The sequence below is a fragment of the Anastrepha ludens genome, chromosome 2 (genome assembly GCF_028408465.1).
Source record: "Anastrepha ludens isolate Willacy chromosome 2, idAnaLude1.1, whole genome shotgun sequence".
Taxonomy (NCBI): domain Eukaryota; kingdom Metazoa; phylum Arthropoda; class Insecta; order Diptera; family Tephritidae; genus Anastrepha; species Anastrepha ludens.
The window spans coordinates 161505399-161524002 of NC_071498.1; positions in this window are offsets into that span (position 1 = coordinate 161505399).

Here is an 18604-nt window from a genome sequence, read left to right on the forward strand (position 1 = left end):
TTTCGCTGAGACTACATCCATTCCGTCTGACATTTCTTTATTTTTGTGCTACGTTGGCGTGCTTTGGTCTCCTTTCCTGCTGCCTTCCTTGCTGCGCTGATGCGCACGTTTTGCTTTGTGTTTTGCATTTGTGGCAGCCAATTCTTTTACACTGTTTTTTATGCCATTTGTTTATTTCGATATTTTTGTTGGAATTTCTGTTTGTTCACCACTTCTTTGTTAGCCGGTTTGTTTATTTTATGCCGCCACTTTTTTTACATTTTTTTTTCTTTTTTGCGTTATCATTTATCTTGCAGTTTGGACTTTACGCGCATGTGGCGCATGTGGCTACCCGCTTTTTATACCCGCGCACTTGTGCCCAAAGGTATTCTAATTTTGCTCACATAACGGTAGTATGTAACAGCGTAACGAAATCTGAATAGATATAGGCGAATATATACTAAAATGCTCAGTATGATGAGATGAGTCGATTCAATCACGCCCGTCCGAACATTGTACTCTTTATCAAAGGCAGTTTGGCATTGAGGAAGGGCGAAGAGGTAATTTGCAAAAAATATTGGGTATAGGAATAAGTTTCCGGCCTTTCTTAGCCAAAGTTACAATTAATGTGAAGTATGTGCCATTGGAAGCTACAACTTTAATCCATCTTTCAGGCAGCATACGGATTCCTTGACGAAAACTTCGAGTTCTTTTGACTTGATCCATTCATTGAGCCAGTTTGCGATGCTCTCGTAAGAAGTGAACCGCTCTCCAACAAGAGCTGACTGCATTGATCGGAGCAGATGGTAATCCAAAGGTGCAACGTCTGGGGAATACGACGGGTGGGGCAAGTATTCCCAATTCAGTCCCTCTAAAGATTTCTGAACCGATTTAGCAACGTGTGACCTGGCGTTGTCATGCAGCAAAATCATTTTGTAATGTCTACCGTCCCATTCCGGCCGCTTTTCTTTGAGAGCTCGATTCAAACGCATTAGCTGCAGTCGGTAACTATCGCCGGTGATGGTTTTAAATGGTTTAAGGAGTTCATAATAGATGGCACCTTTCTGATCCCACCATATGCACAACATAAATTTTGACGCATGACGATTTTTTTTCGCTGTCGATGGGTCTGGTTCACCTGGCAGGCTCCAACTTGTTCGATGCTCAGGGGTATCATTATAGATCCATTTTTATCATCACCAGTGACGATGCGAAGCAGAAAACCGTTTCTTTTCTGCCATCCGCAGAGCACCTCACACGTCACCAAAAGTCTCTCGATATCCCTCTCCCTCTCCTTTAATTGTTGTGGCACCCAGTTACCTGCTTTTTGGACCATTCCCATCGCGTGCAAACATTTACCGACGGTTGATCTGCCAACTCTATAAACATATCATCAAGAGTTCGACATGCGTCTTCATCCAGTAATTGTTGTAGTTGAGTATCTTCAAAGTTTTTCGGTGCCCCTTCGCGATCTTTATCACTCACGTCGAAATTGCTACTTTGGAAGCGTCGAAACTACTCTTTGCTCATTGTATTTGATGGAGCGTGATTGCCGTAAATATTGATCAATATACGACACTTTTCAGCTGCACTTTTCTTGAAAAGGTAATAATGAAGCATGACTTCCCGGAAATGCTGTTTTTTCGAGACGAACGTAGACATTTTTGACGTCAGCTGAAAAGGGATCTTTACGCTTCATACGAATGTGAACTACTGCGATCGAGACCTCACATATTCACCTTCAAATCACCAGCATATTACGAGAGCGAACACAAAAATAGTATCAGGAGCGACACCCTTTTTACGAAGGCGGAAGCTTATTCCCATACCCAATAATTAAATTGAAGATGCATTTTTTGAGTACTCTTAAGTCATATTTATAAGTCATCATCTTATATTTACCATGGATTTAAATAAACACCTGGTCGCTGAGCTGCCTCTTGCGGCCTCTGAGTCAACTTTGACAAAACGGAGCTGGTGTTATTTACCATAAAATATAAACCTCCACCCTTTCGACTTCCCAAATTAAACAACCACGTTCTCCCGCTTTCATCGGAAGTTAGGTATCTGGGAGTAATACTGACTCCAAACTCCATTGGAAGCTATTCATTGAAAGTCGGGTAAAGAAGGCCAGTATAGCTTTGTACGCCGGCAAATCTATGTTCGGTAAAAAATGGGGACTCAAGCCACAGGTCGAGCTGTGGATGTACAACGCAGTGGTTTTGCCACTTTTAAGATATGGATGCCTAGTTTGGTAGGAGTCTCTATGGAAGGACTATAATATCACTAAACTGGGGGGGTGCAAAAACCTGCATGCATTGTCATCACCGGAGCATGTAAAACTTGTCCCAGTGCTGCCCTTAAAGTCCTTTTGCACTCACTTCCCATCGACTTCTACGTTATTTCCATCGCAGTTCAAAGTGCGATCAGGTTAAAGTAGGTCGGCCTCTAGAAGCAATCTCTCAAGGGGCATGGTAGCATTTTCGGACAGTTAACACCGTATTTCTCTGAACTTCCGACAGATCTCTCTATCCGAAAACTGTAGTTTGAGGACGTGCCAGGGCAATCATTCCAAGTAGGCAGGATTGGAACGAGAGGAAAATCTTCACCGAAGTGTTTTCACTGACAATTCCAAGATGGAATCGGGAGTCCGAGCAGGGGCTCTCACTAAATCAGCCAATTTATCTATCTTCTTTACACTACCAAACGCTGCTAGTGTTTTTCAAGCAGAAGTCTTTGCGATGCTGCAGGCACGTAAAATGCTTAGGGAACGCGGGAGCGAGGGAGATATAATATTAACATTTTCTCCGAAAGTCAAGCCGCGATCAAGGCTCTGACAACGGCATGGTGCAGAACGGAACTAGTAAGCTCCTGTAAAGAGGAAATCAAATCTCTTGTGTGTGCAGGTATCATTTCTCAGATCTGGGTTCCAGGATATAGGAACATACAATGTAAATGCAGCGCTAGCAGCAGAGGCTTTCGGCTAATTCTAAGTTATTATTTTCGCCGCTCTCAAGCAAATCGTCTCACAGGAAACGAAAGGCACCGCTTCAACTTCTAATGCACGTGAATCCTTTCAGTTGTTGGAATTATTGTTGCAGTTGTAGTTTAACAAGTTGGTTATTATTGCATTTAAACAACAAAAAATGTGTACGCAAGTTGAAAATAAACACAGCCGCCAAATTAACCAGTTCAATGGTAGACGAAGAGGTATGCAAGAGTGGCAGAGACGAGATATTTGAGGCAAATACATACATGTAGCCAGTGAAAAGCCAACATACTCAGCAAAAAAAAACATTCTTGTCCGAGAACTGGTATTTGATAAAAGAAGTCACACTTGTTTGGGAATGACTAGAATTTGGAAATTTACCAATTAAAGGTGTCTTTAAAATAAATATTCTTCTGCTACTATAAATAGAAATGCCTCAAATGCTAAGAGTTTACGAAATGAGACCTTTTCTTTTGTTTTTTATTCACGTAGTCTATGATAAAACACAACCTAACAGGCTAACGCATAAAATTTAGCGAGGATAATGCGTCAGATATATTTCGTATTATTACAGTCAACCGGACAATAGTTCCTTAATGACAAGATTAGCTACAGGCTATTTAAAATATTTATACAGGGTGCATATGGTAGTTGAGAGGATGCATACCTGTGGCTATAACTTCACGAAACCATTATTTTTCTTTTTGCTCTTTTTCCGCTAAGACATGGAGGACTATAACTTAACTCAAGAAATGAAGAGACATGCAGCAGTCGCTATAACTGCAAATCACACCGATTTAGTAATATCGAACTTATTTAAGAGCGCTCGTTTATAAGGTGGGCCGTGAATTAGAAGCATTAGGCGGTGGACTCGACGAACACCAGCGTTTCTCAGTGACTAAGTATGGTGCTTCAACGCCAAAAATCGAAGTAAGTTGATCAATGCACTACTGTCTTGGTTGATTATCCACGCCGAAAATCGTAATAAATCAACAGCACGAAAAGTTTCACGAGTTAATTCCGTACTTTGGTGTCGAATTGTTTTTTTGCTAGAATGTTGGTGCAACTGTCCTATGGTGTCCTATAGTGTAGCAGAGTTTGAGCGTGATCTGTCAATTAGCTTGTTTTTGGCATTTAACTATTGTAGTTATATCAGTCAACCGCAGGTGCGCTCTCCGATTTTCATTATAGATAAAAATATCGAACAAAGAATTTGTCTTTAATTTTGAACGGCATTTCGTGCGCCGAATCGTTGAAAATGTTGCAAAAAGCCTATGGCGAGTGTGCTTTATCAAACGCACAGGTCTACGAGTAGTATACGGCTTTTGCAGAGGGCCGAAAAGTCGTGGAAGATTTGCGCCGATCTGGTCGCCCATCAACGTCTGCAACGGATGAAAACGTCGACAAAGTTAAGGAAATGGTGCTGGAAAACTATAATTTAAGTTTGAAGGAGCGAGTTAGCGAGTCTCACGAATCAATTCGCAACATTTTACAACATCAATTGAGCTTGAGACGCATGGCTGCTCGACTCGTTACAAGAGAGTTGAATTTCTTTAAAAAAATGCATCGGAAGAAGGTGGCTGAAGACATGCTTGAGCAAGTGAATTCGGGCTCAACATTTATCCAACGCATCAGAACAGGTGGTGAGACGTGGGTATATGAGTTTGACATGCAAACCAGTTAACAGGCGGCTGAATGGCGCTATCCACATGAGCCGAAACCCAAAACACCACGTCGAAGTCGGTCAAAAGTGAAAGTCATGCTGCTCGTTTTCTTTGATTTTCATGGTGTTGGTGGACTCAGAACTCGTTCCAAATGGTTCTACGGTAAATAAAGAATATTATTTGGAAGTTTTGAGACGTTTAAGAGAGAATGTGCGTAGGAAACGGTCCAAACTGTGGAGAGAAACTCATGGATCTTTCACTATGAGAGCGCACCGTCTCACAAGGATCATATTGTGAACACAAATATCATCGGACAACCACCGTATTCACCGGATTTAGCCCGCTGTGACTTTTTCCTTTTCTCAAAATTTAAATTACCTCTCTGCGGACGCCGCTTTGGGTCGATAGAGGCCATTAGGGAGGAGCTGAAGGAAAGAAGATCTCTTCAAACGCGTTTAAAAGGTGATTTAAAGACTGGATTAAGCATTGGCATATGTGTATTGCTTCGAATGGAGCATATTTTGAAGGCGACAAAATCAATTTTGATGATTAAAAAATTATTTTGCGTTTTATTGAACAATTTCCGGTATTTTTTGACAGAATGTAGGTAAATTTATGCTAAAAAATACCAAATTTTTCAATAAAAATATCGAAATTTAGCTCATCACACGTAATGTCGCGAAGACGCTAAATATAAAAGGTAACCCTCGTATCCACTAGTAATGACAAGTATGAAGGAATCATTAGCTCATCACGCGCCCACATCATGGGCGGACGTGTTACGAGCTTTATACTTAAAATCCGGCAACTTACTGAATCAACTAACTTTTCAATTTCACTTTTTTGAAGGTGTCTTAAGGAACAAAAGCAGACACTCACTCACCAGCAACAAACCGGCAATTCGAAGTACGACTTAAATGACGGAGGTGACACATGCACCAACAGCGTCGAGTTCATTCAGCAGTTCAGCAGTTCAGTTATTAAGTTTCTGTTTATTTATTTACCCTCGCCATAAACAAAGCCCGGTGGACAGGTAAGTATCGGCAAAAACTAAAGCAAAAGCAAAGCAAAAGAAACACGCAAAGACCAGAAAAACAAATAAAAGGGCGCGCAAGCATAAAAGAATGTGAGTAAGAAGAAGGCAAATCACAAGACAGCCAGCGACGAGCAACAAAGTCTGCTGGCGATCGTTGCCAATGACCAATGCGCATATGTCTGTACGAGTAGATACTCGTATTGATAGTGTAGCTATGTGGCGGTTGCTGCCACTGCTGCCGGTGCGGCCGGTGCTATTAGTGTTACCGGCGCTTTGCTGCCCCATTCAGGCATCCACAAATTTATGACCTCATAAGAATTTCAAATGAAATTACTTATGATGAAAATTATTCACATTCTTTGTTGTAGGAATATGTGCACATACATGTGTTTATGTGTGTATGTATTTGTATGCTTATGTGATAAAAATGTATGCAATTAAGGTGGATAAGCGTTACAGCGTGAATGCTTATACAAGGTGGCGCAAAATTAATCACCTGATTTTTTGTTTGAATAACTTTTTTTACTAAATAAAAAGAAATGATTTTGAGTGCTGGAAATCTTTAATAAGTTGTTCAGTAAGTTTTGCGGTTCGATCAGAAAAACATAATTTTATATATATATATACTTTTTTATTCCGTATAGTCTCCCTGAACATGAATACACTTTTTAGAACAAGATTCCAATTTATGAATTCCATGCCTGAAGTGAGAATCTGGAAGTGCTGCAAAATACGCTTCCACAGCTGTTATGGATCATCATTTGATGAAAAACTCTTGCCCCGCATTCATTTTTTTAGGTGTGGAAGCAGATGGAAGTCGTTAGGGACCCAATCTGGTGAACGTTCTAGCCATTCGAACTTTAAATCATGGAGTTTGGCCATTCTAAAAATGCTCTTGCGACACGACGCGTCCTGATGAAAATAAAATTTTTTCTTTTGCAAGCCGAGTTTTTATTCATGAATTTTTTCTTTTGGTGGGTCTAGGTAGGTAGGTAAAGTGGATGAAGTACCACTTTGACAGTCCGCAGGTAGTACTAAAGTGCCGTTTTGATACCATCATGAGACCTTTTTCAGGCAGATATCTACAGCCAGCCAGAGCTATTGATAAACTGGAGAAGATTGATGGGATTTAGATTGGCTGTCGAAAAAAGGAGTACTCGATGACCTTAGTCGTCTAGCTGCCAATATTTAAGGGGAAATGCTCTACAGTCTCCTTCTCTGAAAGGTCTCTACAGCTTCTGCAATGGGGTTAAATGGTAAACCTAGCTATTCCGCATGTGTGGTGATCGTCCAATGACCGGTAAACACGAAAACGGGTTTGGAAATTGGATAGCGTGGAGTCCCCAGAACTTTCTGAGTCCTGCGTCTTTTGTACTGGGGCCAAAGCGTTTTCGAAATAGCTCATGAAGGAATGGAGCTCCATCTTTTCTGCGCTTTCCTGAGAAATAATTTGTGCAGTTCACCTTTAACAACTATCAGGGGGATGCCAATAACCGAGTAGGAGGTCTCCGAGGCCAATTCAGTCCCCTTCCAGGCAATCGCCATCAGCAATTTCATTTTCCTCTATGTTCCTATGTCCTGGAATTAGATCAGAGAAATGTTACCTGCACACCCAATAGATTTGATCTCCTCCTTACAGGAGTTTACTAGCTTCGTTCTGCACCATGCCGTTGTCAGAGCTTTGATCGCGGCTTGACTATCGGAGAAAATGTTAATATCTCTCTCGCTCCTGCGTTACCTAAGCATTTTGCATGCCTGCAGCACCGCAAAGACTCCTACCTGAAAAATACTAGCAGTATTCGGCAGTTTAGAGAAGATAGATAAATTAGCGGATTTAGAGAAAATCCCTGCTCCGACTCCCGACTCCATCTTGGAACCGTTAGTGAAGACAGAAGTGCAAGATTTCCCCTCGATCCAATCCTACCTATTTTGAAAGATATTCCTAACACGACCCTCAAACTCTAGTTTGCGGATGGAGAGATCTGCCCGAAGTTCGGAGAAAGACGGTGTTAACTGCCCAAAAATGCCGGCATGCTCCTTGAGAGATTGTCTCCAGAGGCCAAGCACCTTTAACCTGATTGCACTGCGGAGCTGCGATGGAAATAACGTAAAGGTCGATGGCAAGTAAGTGCAAAACGGCATTCAGGGAAGCACTGGGACAAGTTTTACATGCTCCGGTGATGCCATTGCATGCAGTCCTTTGCACCCTCCCCAGTTTAGTGATATTATAGCCCTTCCGAAGAGGTTCCCAGCAAACCAGGCATCCATACTTTAAAATTGGCAAAACCACTGCGTTGTACATCCACGACCTGTGGCTTGAGACCCCATTTTTAGCTGAACATATATTTGCAGGAGGAGAAGGCTATACTAGCTTTCTTTACCCGATTTTCAATGTGTGGCCTTCAATGGAGTTTGGAGTTAACCATCACTCCAAGATACCTATGTAGCTTCCGATGAAAGCGCGAGAACGTGGTTGTTTAATTTTGGAAGTCGAAAGGATGGAGGTTTATATTTTATGGTAAATAGCGTCAGCTCCGTTTTGTCAAAGTTGACTCGGAGGCCGCAAGTGGCAGCCCAGCGACTGAGTACAGCCAGTAGTGACCTTTCTAAAATCTCAGCCATGACTCATCTGGTACAAAATGTTACAAAAGGTTTTAGGTTTGGCAGCCGCATCGCACATAGAGACAACGATGCCACTTAGACCACGGAATGGGTCCGTTGTGAGCAATGTTACAATAATATTCAGAATTTATTGTTTCACCAGTTTTCCAATAATCCACAAACATCCAAACAAAAACTGATGCTAACAACTTCTAGGTTCATACCACACTTTAGCCTCTTGTTAAGATTCACAATCATGGTGATAGAACCAAGTCTCGTCTATAGTGATGATTCGACGCACAAAATCTACTTTATCCTTTTGAAAATATTCTATATTTTTGTGCAAAAGTCACATTCAAATGTTTTTTTGTTCCATTCTTAGCGAATGCGACATCCTTTGCGCACACAGCTTTCTGAAACCCAATATTTTAGTCAAAATGAGATGCCTAGAGCTTCTACTAAATCACTTTCAGTCACTTGACGATTTTCCAATACGATATCCTGCATTTTTTCTGTGATTTCTGGTCTTATTGCTGTTTTTGAAGGTCCTTGAGGTCGATCGTTTTCAAGGCTTCTACGAGCACCTCTAAATTCAGCAACCCATCTTTCGACTGTTTTAATTGATGGCGAAAAGTTCTTATACACTTTCACCATTCGTTCATGAATTTTCTTTGCTTTTAATCCTTCAAAAATAAAAATTCAACCTAACAAAAAAACTTAGGCTAGTAGCAACGCCGTCGAAGTTAAAACGAGGTACCTCCTGTCATCAAGCAAACAGTCGGCGCACTCGCGTATCGGCATTCGCGTCACTGTTGACAGTTATGATTTCGAGGTATTAAAAGACTTCGTTTACTTAGGAACTGGGATTAACATCGATAACAATGTCAGCCTTGGCATCCAATGGAGCCAACAAAAGCTGCTTTGGACTAAGTAGGTGTCCTCTAGCGACGAACAAAACTAACACTCTATTAGGCTCTCATCATGCCCGTCCTAACGTATGGCATAGAACCGTGGACAATGACAACATCCGATGAAGCGACGCTTCGAGTGTTTGAGAGAAAGATTCTGCGTAAGATTTTAGACCTTTGCCAGGGGCGAATATCACAGGCGATGGAACGATGAGCTGTATGAGCTTTACGACGATATAGACATAGCTCAGCGAATAAAGATCAAGCGGCTACGTTGGCTGGGTCATGTCGTCCGAATGGATACAAACGCTCCGGCTTTGAAAGTATTTGATGCGGTACCAGCTGGTGGTAGCAGAGGAAGAGGAAGGCCTTCTTTGCGTTGAAAGACCAGGTGGAGAAGGACTTGTCTTCACTTGGTGTGTCCAACTGGCGCCGGGTAGCACGAGAAAGAAATGACTGGCTTCCGATAGGGTAACTAATTTTGCGCCACCCTGTACATTCATGCGCCACCCTGTGCGCACATTTGATTGTCCACTCAGTCAATCTGCCAGTCAGACTACCTGTGTGGCTTACGACAAATGTCGGCGTATTCAAATTTCATTTCGAAAAACTTACCCAAAAAAAAACCTGGTGCTGACGCGAATGACGCCTTTGCCGCGTTTTTGTTTTTTGTTTTTCCCGCACCTTCCTTTCTTTCTTACAATCATTTCTCACTGTGCTGTATGATTTATAAAGATGTGCGACATGCAAAATTACTTTAGAACAAACAATACACAACAGCCAGCCAGGTACTTTGCTTCTGGCCCGAACTGCCTTCTGTGCCTGCAGTGCCTTTAGGTTGTCTCACTATTTGTCTCATTATTTTGTATTTATTTTATTTTTAGTTGCATTCCCAACTGCAGACGTGCGGAAGAAGGCAAGCGCACAAGTTCAGGTGGCAATCAGCGATGGCAGCTGGCGTTTGTTAGGTGGCCGGCGGACTGCCTGGCTGTCTACCATAAGTAGCTGACTGGCCATTTGTGGGGTGGCAGCGGGTAAATGACATTCTCTTAAAATGTGTTTATTCTTCATACTTTACTAATTTCTTTTTTTCCCCTCATGCACGTTTCCATTATTCGCTTTTGTATGCATTTTTCTTAAGCTTTTTGTTAATGTTAAAAATGTGCAGCAGCAACTATTTGAAACGTGCAAGCGTAGCGTCCATTAGGTTTTCGGTTTTTGTTTTTGCTTTTATTATCACTTAACAACAATCTGGCAATTGCTCGTCTTATAGTGGGCCATTAAATCTTAATGATAATTGAAGGAGCTTGACTGCAATCAATGGAAGCGTTTTAGTGCTTTATGTGGCGTAAAGGCGGTTTTTTTTTTGTTGCTTTAATTTTCAGCAAAATGCACAATACTGTGCAAAATGATGGCTGGCTAGGCGGAAGGGAAGAGACGTTCGACATTCGCCCTTTATGTTGTACGCGGTGCAAGTCGTTTTAGCGGCATAGGAAAAGCTAAATTTAGGGACTTATACAAATTTACTTTGTAAAAGGGCAATTTTTTGCTTTATAGGCTTTTATTAGCTCTTTTTCCGTCTTAAGATTTGATATTTTCAGCATAAATTAGATCTCGGCAACAGTGCAGTAAAAAAATGGGGATGAGCCCGCTGGGTGGCACTGAGGTCAGGATAAAATTAAGCACTGCATTTATGGGCCGTTTTGGAGCATATTTTGAATATCTACAGTAGCGTGCATAATAGTTTTTCTTCTATTATTTACAATTAAAATTTTTTTTTTCAATTTTCCATTAGAAATTGTTTTATTGTTCATTCCTTAAGCAAAACCATACAAATAAAAAAAATAAATAATTGGCACGTACACTTGTGTTAGGTGTTTGGCCGAGCTCCTCCTCCTATTTGTGGTGTGCGTCTCGATGTTGTTCCACAAATGGAGGGACCTACAATTTCAAGCCGACTCCGAACGGCAGATATTTTTATGAGGAGCTTTTTCATGGCAGAAATACACTCGGAGGTTTGCCATTGCCAGCCGAGGGGCGACCGCTATTAGAAAAATGTTTTTATTCATTTTGCTTTCACTGAGATTCGAACCAACGACCTCTCTGTGAATTCCGAATGGTAGTCACGCACCAACCCATTCGGCTACGGCGACCGACACAAAACCATACAAAGCAAACTTTAAAATTTTATACAAAATTTAGAAAAATTCATATTCGTGCATAAACTCGCCAAAAAACTTGACATGAACAGCGATGCTTAACCAACCTAATAAACTTAACCTACCTATTTGATTAGAAGATGAACCGATAACAAGATGCTGGTTCCAAAACTGCCGACCTTGAACGCAGGAACAGTCGAAGAGACAGTCTGTATCAGAACGCCTACATGGATCTTCTCTGTCTTCGATGAGATGCTACTGTAGTTTCCGGGCAGAGGAAACATCCAGGAGAACAAGTGGAGGAATACAGTGTTGCCTATATTCGACGAACCCATCTGGCAACCCTGTATCTTTTGACAGAGACGTCAGATCGCTTAACGACATACCGCGTTGGAAGCGTCAGTCTAAGCAGATTTTTACCATGGAACAGTAAACGCCACGCGAGCGCTCCCAAATTGTTGAAATTTACATTCAACAAAAGAAGTCAATTGTGAAAACTCAACGTGCGCATAAAAGATTAAATAATGTGAAAAGTGCGCCTTCTAACAACACCATTAAACGTTTGTACGAAAGGTTTTCGACTAGTGATGCCACCAAGGCGATCGGATGAGAATATTGCTCTTGTACGGGCCAGTGCTGAGACGTCGCCAAGGACATCCCAAAATCGCCGTTCTCAGCAGTTGGGCGTTGCTCGGACCACTTTACAACGAATTATCTGCATTTATTCTCCCGTATAAGATTCAATAGACGCAAAGATTGTTGCCTGCGGACAAGCCTCGTCGATTGGAATGGGCCCAAAAAACACATGGGTCCGTCGAATATCGGCAACCCTGTAAGTTTGGTGGCACCCCACTTGACGGAGCAGACGAAGGGCGCCGTACGTACAAAGGCAGTTTAAGCCCTACCTCGGACGAATTTTTAATAATAAATTTTTTTGTGGCATTTAGCTTCAATTTATTCTACGGGCTTTCCCGATGTAATTTTAAATAGCCCGCTATTTCGGTAGATGCCACCTTTGAAGTTGTCATTTTTTGATATTTGACAAGTAGAAACTACGCCATTAATAAATACGGAACCATACGCGCTTAAACAACGCATTGCAGTTATTAAAATTCACTATAAAAATGGTGAAAATTTGGCAGAGACGGTTCGTAAAACTTGAACATTTTTGGGTAATCGTGAAGCGCCTCGCATCTCGGACCGCAATACAGAAATTGGTGAAAAAATTCGAGCTGTTGCGACAAGTTAGTGATGTGAAGAATAAAACCCGTGCACGTCGCTCAAGAACAGCCGAAAATACGAGTATTGCTGTTGTAGCCGAAAGTGTTGAAGAAAACACAGATTTGTCCATTTCTCGCCGTTCTTTGAAATTAGGCATTCCAGAAACGTCATTACACCGCATTTTGCATAAAGATTTGGGTCTTAAGGCTTATAAAGTCCAGTTAACACAAGAACTCAAGCCGGCCGATCTTCAACAACGTCGTGTCTTTGCTGATTGGGTCGTTAAAATGCATGAAAATGATCCGGAATTCCATCGAAAAATCATCTTGAGTGATGAGGCTCATTTCCACCTCGGTGGCAAAATTGTCGGATCTGAGGCTCATAAAATCCAAGAGTTATTGTTGAAAAGCCTCTCTATCCTCAACGTGTGACTGTTTGGTGCGTTTATGGTCCGGCGGAGTCATTGCACCTTTATTTTTCGAAAATGAAGCTAGAGCAACAGTTACAGTAAATGGATTGCGCTATCGAGAGATGATTAACGATTTTTTATGGCCGGAATTCGATGGTATTGATCTGTACTACGTTTATTTTCAACAAGACGGCGCTAGGTGCCACACAAGCAACGAAACCATTGCTCTTTTAAGGGGAATAACACCTCTTTTTGGAAACCCCTTTATAACAAAAATGAATAAAACACTTCTGTTAGGTGTTGGGCCGTTTTTATTCTATATAAAAATCAATTTCGTTTGAAAGAAAATAATAATAATTTCAAGGAATCAACTCCAGTTTTTATGAATTCCACTTGCGACCGTCGTAGCCGAATGGGTTGGTTACCATCCGGAAGTTTCCAGGCTCGAATCTCCTGGCATGAAACACCAAATGATAGAAAAAAGTTATTTTTCTAATAGCGGTCGCCCCACGATAGGCAATGACAAACCTCCGAGTGGATTTCAACCATGAAAAAGTTCCTCATAAAAATCATCTGCCGTTCGGAGTCGACTTTACACCGTAAGTCCCTCCATTTGTGACACAGCATCAAGGCGCCACAGAGCCGCTTAAAATTTTCAATTTATTATACGAAAATTCAATGGACTATAGAATTCGATTTGACTGTGTAAAATGACTTTGAGAAATATCACAGGCTCCGCCAAAATTAGGAATGGACAAGGCTAAGCTAAAGAAGTTTCTGAGCAAGCTAAAGAAGCTTAGCGCGGGGCTCGAGACCTGAATAACGGCAAAAGAAATTATCTCCTGTTACATTACGCCTCGGCACTTACTTTACTTTTGGCAGTTATAATTTTTAAATGACAAAAGAATTGAAATACGATGCCTCTATGATTTAGGTACATACGTGGAGAAAGAAGCGCTTAGGATATCAATGAAAATAGTAGACGCCTTAAATTTCGGTAGCTCATAGACGATTTCAAGATGTGCGGCAATTGTCTATGTGAACTTGTGTATGAGATTGTCATCGAGGTCGACAACCCGTCAGATAATTTCTTTTTTTCTCTCCGCTGGATAAGGAAGGGAAAGATTTTCGCTTGCTTAGAAACCAATCGCATATACAGAGAAAAATGTCACTTTAGTCTGAGTATGCAATTGAACTATTAAGAGAAGATTGTCCAAGTGAAAGTTGTCAAAGGCAGGTTGAAGAACATTTTGAACAGTGGTCTCGACAATTTCTACTGTAGATTATGAGAAGTTGTATTAGTTATGAGGGGATTTAGCGCTTGACCAATTGTGGCCACTTCATGGACTCAGAACATCCCTCTAAGCAAAACTTCAACAACCAGTTTCAGTAGTTATCCCATTTTATCGAGTTTTGTTTTCTTCTCTGGTAAAATATATTTACCCAGGTGTTTGCCCCGCTTCGATTATTCTAAAATTGTTATTATTTAAGCTCCGTAAAATCTTTAAGTCGGTTTAAGTGAAAACTATCATTCATTGATTTTGATTGTGGTAAACCCGGTCAGCCTTGAAATCCAACGTAGAATCTCTCTTGCCAACAAGTGCTACTTTGGACTAAGTAAGCAACTGAGCAGTAAAGTCCTCTCTCGACGAACAAAACTAACACTCTACAAGACTCTCGTCATGCGCGTCCTAACGTATAGCGCAGTAGCGTAGACGATGACAACATCCGATGAAACGGCGCTTGGAGTGTTCGAAAGAAAGATTCTTTGTTCAACTCGGCCAAAATCGCTTAAGCGGTTAACGCGCCAATTAAGGAGAAGAAGAAACCCGGTAGATTGTTTCAGTATGATCTTCTTTATCTTTTCTCTACTTCCTGTATATGATGGGAGAGGTTACCCTTTTCTGGGCCACAAAATGACTCTGCACATATAAATGGGAAGGCCCACACTTTCCTGGCTAATTTATATGCCATTAACATTGGTCCTGTAATCCTCAAGATATGTTCCTGGTTGTTCTGGACTAAGATATTCAGCTTATCAAGACATTCCAACCCAGTTTTTATGTAACCTGGAAAAAGTTGAGAACTGAGCAAGAATAGCTATGCTACTGTCCTAGTTGCGTTCAAGGTTTAAGTGAGATCATCTTTCTCTTGTACTTATAATCTCGCCTAGCGCTTGCGAGTACAGGGATGCCAATATTCGAGGGACCCATCTGGCAATCCTGTATCTTTTGACAGAGACATCAGATCGCTTAATGACATACCGCGTTGGAAGCGTCAGTCCAAGCAGATTTTTACCATGGAGCAGTAAACGCCACGCGAGCGCTCCCAAATTGTTGAAATTTACATTCAACAAAAGAAGTCAATTGTGAAAACTCAACGTGCGTATAAAGAATTAAATAATGTGAAAAGTGCGCCTTCTAAGAACACCATTAAACGATTGTACGAAAGGTTTTCGACTGGTGATGCTCTTTCTAATCCAAAGAGGCCAAATCAAGACCGACCAGTGTTGAGACGTCGCCAAGGACATCCCAAAATCGCCGTTCTCAGCAGTTGGGCATTGCTCGGACCACTTTACAACGAATTATCCGCATTGATTTGCATTTATTCCCGTATAAGATTCAATTGACGCAAAGATTGTTGCCTGCGGACAAGCCTCGTCGATTGGAATGGGCCCAAAAAACATATTGGTCCGTCGAATATGGGCAACCCTGTATGTTTTACCTGGTTTGTAGACACCTGCACCTGCACTTTCCGCAATGAGGGATCCGTACTGCTGCTGATCATAGTGCGAGAAATTTTTAAAAGAACACAAAGATTCAGATCTGAGAAGTGAAGAATATACATAAACACTCCAGCCGTGAAAATTGTACATGGGATATCAAACAACGGTACTTGATAAGCCTCAGCTCTTTCCAAAGAAGAACGCCTTGGCGTACTTGTTTGAAAGCGACCCAAAATCATTTAGGCGGTTATGGTGACCAGTCGTCTTTCTTCAAAAAACTACTTGGCTCAGTTCTTGCCCCAGCTAAAGTGGCTGTTTTCCTGCCAGTTGCTTGCTATTTCTCAGCCGTCATTGCCTCGTTCTTTGCTATGATTCAATAGCACTTCTTAGAGTGCCAAGTTTTTTCCCATTAGCTTCGGCTTTAAACTGGGTGCCCGATGGCAGAACGAGGTTTCCAATTTAAGGTTTCACCCTAACCAATGAGTGGATGAGCGAAGAATGGATCGCGTTAACTTCGTTATTCATGCGGGTTATTTAGTCACGATGGCTTAGTGAGCGGGTGAAAAAGTGAGTTCGCAAACTCGGGTATTTCAAGGCCAAAGATTCGTGTACAGATTCTCTCGTCACAGGCTTTGTTCACGTTAAAATATTGGACGTTTGTGTGAAGATTTGATTCGGTCATGGGTGCGAAGGTTGCGGGCAACAAGTTCGGCGGGGCTCAGCCCGACACCGAGAATAAATGAAAATGTTGAACTCGTCGGCTTCTTTTATACCAAGACATTCGGTGGCAAACAATCTATGACCGAGATTCTGTCGGATATCGAGAACCAATGCAACTATTGAACTCGTCGCTGCAAGTTTGCACGATAATCTGCGTCAGTCCGTGCGCAAAAGAGCGGCAGCCCTGGGACTTTCAAGAACTATTCTGCATTAAATATTGAGGAAAAATCTTAGACTTCACAATTTGAGTGAAAATTTCTGCGAGACAATGTGAGGTGTTCTATTTTCATTTAAATTTTCATTTATTGGTCACCTAAAGGCCGGAACCCACTATTAAAACCTCGACAGCCATTTCATAGGTCCAGAATGACTGGGGACAGTTTGGTGAGCATTGTCAAGGAGTGGACCAGAGTTGGACCATTTTTTTTGAAAATCGTCAAAGGCAAGAAATTTTTCTCGACTGTGTCTCTCGATATCACTTCACCAGCGAGTGACACGGAGTACGGCGGTCATGTGCCAAAAGTGGATCCGACGTAACGGTCAACATTTAGAAGAAATAATTAAAAAAAACCGCATCTCTCTTCTTTGTCATAGTTATTGAAATAAACTTGTATCATTAGTAATTCGTTTTTAATTCCTAATTCCGCCACCGAACACCCTGCACTCTCTTCAGCTGTGTGTTTGTCCCACCTTAGCTCGAACATTCATAACTCAAAATATATTAAAATTGATGCGGGCTTTGCACATTTTAGATCAGAGGTCGACAAAGCTTACTCGTGCGAGCTGCAACACTCAATACACGAATTCTCTCACTCTTATAATCAGGCGTTGTTCTGACACCAACGCAGCAACAAAAGCACATAGCCGTTGCTGGTAATTTTCTTATGCTACTCGTGCTTGGATATATGAATAAAATGATTGAAAAGAAAATAATTTATGATTCCAAATGCGTTTGGTGATACGCAGAGCCTTTTGTGTGATTTCGATAATCAATAATCCTACGAAGCGAGTTACATTTTTATAAGGGAAGCGGTGGAAAAATTTTAAATTTAATATCCTTCTGAAAAAGTCGAGTTGATTATTAAGTATGAAATCACATAGAAGTTAGCAACGACAACCAAAGCTTTCAAAAGCTGCGACAAACCAAAGGTTATACAACAGGCAATAAAAGCAAAGAAAACTCAAAGATATTTGAAGGAAATAGAAACCCAATTGATTATTACCACTTGAAAGGGAGCACAAGGAATTTATTAAAAAATTCACAATAAAGGTCACCCGATTCGCAACACATTTTTGCTACTTTTTCGAACCAATAAAAAGCATGGAACCGAATTAAACTTTAATGGTTGGGTAAAATTTTGTCACGTAATGCAAAAACAAAAGCAAAACAGAAGTGAACAAGAAACCGTTCACTAACAAAAAATATGCACGAAAAGAGTGTAAGTAAAGCGGAAGGAGTAACGCAACAAAAAAATGTGTAGCCGTAACAGTTGTTTTCAACACGAGCATCTCTCACTCTTGGCACTCATTGAGCTCGGAATAGATTCGGAAAAATAGGTTCATTGACCAGCTGCTGGGTAAAATGGGAAGAAGTTCAACACCCAGCTGAAATGCAAATCGTTTGAGTTCTTATTATTATTACTTTTCTTTGGTTCTCTTTTTTTTTCTTTTTCGAGGGGAATGAGTGTGAGCCATATGCATGTAATTGGAGGACCGTTATGCCCAATTGTCATATGAACGGATGGCTAAAGAAACTTGGTTTGACTTGTATTGAACTATTGAATTATTTACATTTGCATGCATACATACGAGCATATTTAGTATGTATGTGTGTATGTATACAATTTTTTTTGTAATTTAGTTTGCTAAAATTCTGATGTGAAACATTTTTGGGTTTCAGTAGGGGCAAATCTTAGCTTACGTGAAACGATGAAGGTATGGCGCAGTTGTAGGCCTGTCACAATAGGTCCGTTGCGTCGACGACGGTTCGCTTCAATAATTGTATAAATTTTTTTTTGTTTTTTTACTTTTTCGGGATAAAATGCATTGGTAGAAAAAAACTTTTTTTTGAAGAAATATTTTTTTCAAAAAAAAATTTTTTTTCGAAATGTTTGGAATAAAAATGTCCCACAACTTTTTTTTGTAAATTTAAAAAAAACTAGTACGAATACTAATACGAGTAGTTGGATTATT